Genomic DNA, 1,688 nt, shown 5'->3' with positions numbered 1-1,688 from the left:
GAAAAAATTATTCAGCAAATTCCTTTGCTCTGTGTTACATAGCAGACTAGGCTAAGTTATTGTATTGTCGAAACACTAAATGCGTGAGTGACTGGCAATTCAGTCATTCCACGGACTACTTCTAGTCTTAAGAACAGGGGCATTGGAGTAGAGGCCTTTCTTACAGCATTGTTTTTTGTTGTTAAGTCACTTTACTCTCTTCTACTGTAATTACTTTCTAAATAGTGCAGTAAGTATTATTTTCTTCAACAGCACTCTTCCAGCAAAGAAGGGCTATGACTGTGTCCCATAATAGGCAGTGTCTACGTAGACACTCAAAGCACAGTAATGACAGAACTTTAATCTGGGAGCCTGACATTGTAAAGGGTTTTGTCTGTCTCGAACTATGCAAATAGTGAATACAAGAATGCCAAATAAGATCATATAGCAGGTAATATCTTTACTTGATTAGCTTTTTCCTTCTCTTTTGAGATCTATTACAAGAAGAAACAAAGTGCAAGAAACAGTCCCTGACTTGGATTGCTCTGTCTCTTGGTTGGAATGAGTCATTTCTCTATTACTAGTGAGAGGCACTATCAGGTACTTATACCCTATTGGAAATTGCTAAGCAAGGACGTGGAGGGAGTGATCCCAGATATATCTGTCTAGGTATATACTCACCAAATTTGTGTGCAAACACTTACATTGCCTTCAGAGTTTCCAAGGTACTGCAAAGGAGCTTTTGTCCTGTGTTAAATAGTTTTCCCTGTTAGCACTGAGATCAGTGTCGAGGACAGATTCTTGATGGTGATAAACTTGAGTTTATTAGTTAGATTCAGTCTGTACTAAGCAGCAAACAGCAGAAGTAAACATAGGCTATCAAACTCTACACTTAGATACAGATATGACAGCACACTCGCTCTAATCAGAATAACATACCTATCTGAGAACAGAACGCAGACCAAAGTGTTGCAGATGGATATGTCAGGAACACTTAGTTTCAGATCTACCATCCCTTACCAGAAGCCTGCCCATCTCTCACCTGAGAATATTCAATATCCCAGTAGCTTCTAAGTCTTAAAGCTGTTACATTGTCAATTCCAGAGAAAAGGAGGACATACAGGTGTATTAAGTAACATTGTGGTAATGGGAAAACATTATTGTAGTGTAAAGAAAGCATTGATTTAGCAAACTATAATTAAGCGTGAAGCAATGAAATCACCTCCCATGTCTCTCTAAATAACTCTTTCCATCTTTGTCTCAGGAAGAGTACAGGTGAATTAAAGGAAAGATAGAGTATAAAGGGAAGGCAGACTTACATAATTCCAACAGAAATAATGACAGAATACACAACCTGTAGATAAAGTTCACATGTGGGAAAGATTCAGGGAGGATCATGTGTTCATCAGTTCTACAAGTACAACTAAGTAAGAGCTGGAGAGAAACTTCCCTTCAGCACAAATTAACAGAAGTAACACATAATGTAGTAGTCTCCCAGAGAAGGCCAGGAGGATAACATTAAAGTCAGGTTGATACAGTGTCTGCAGTTTGATAAGTTGAGGCTGTTTGCTGTTAAGAAATTGCCATTGAAAAGTAGTAACGTTTTCATTAACCGTGAGTACTAGGATGCTTGAGCATTTACAAGCTGAGGATTAAATTCAGAGATTGTGAGGTTAACTTGAAAATTTGGAATTTAAAACAAAAATCAC

The sequence above is a fragment of the Pygoscelis adeliae genome, unplaced genomic scaffold (genome assembly GCF_000699105.1).
Source record: "Pygoscelis adeliae isolate BGI_AS28 unplaced genomic scaffold, ASM69910v1 Scaffold298, whole genome shotgun sequence".
NCBI lineage: Eukaryota > Metazoa > Chordata > Aves > Sphenisciformes > Spheniscidae > Pygoscelis > Pygoscelis adeliae.
This window is presented reverse-complemented; position numbering follows the sequence as displayed.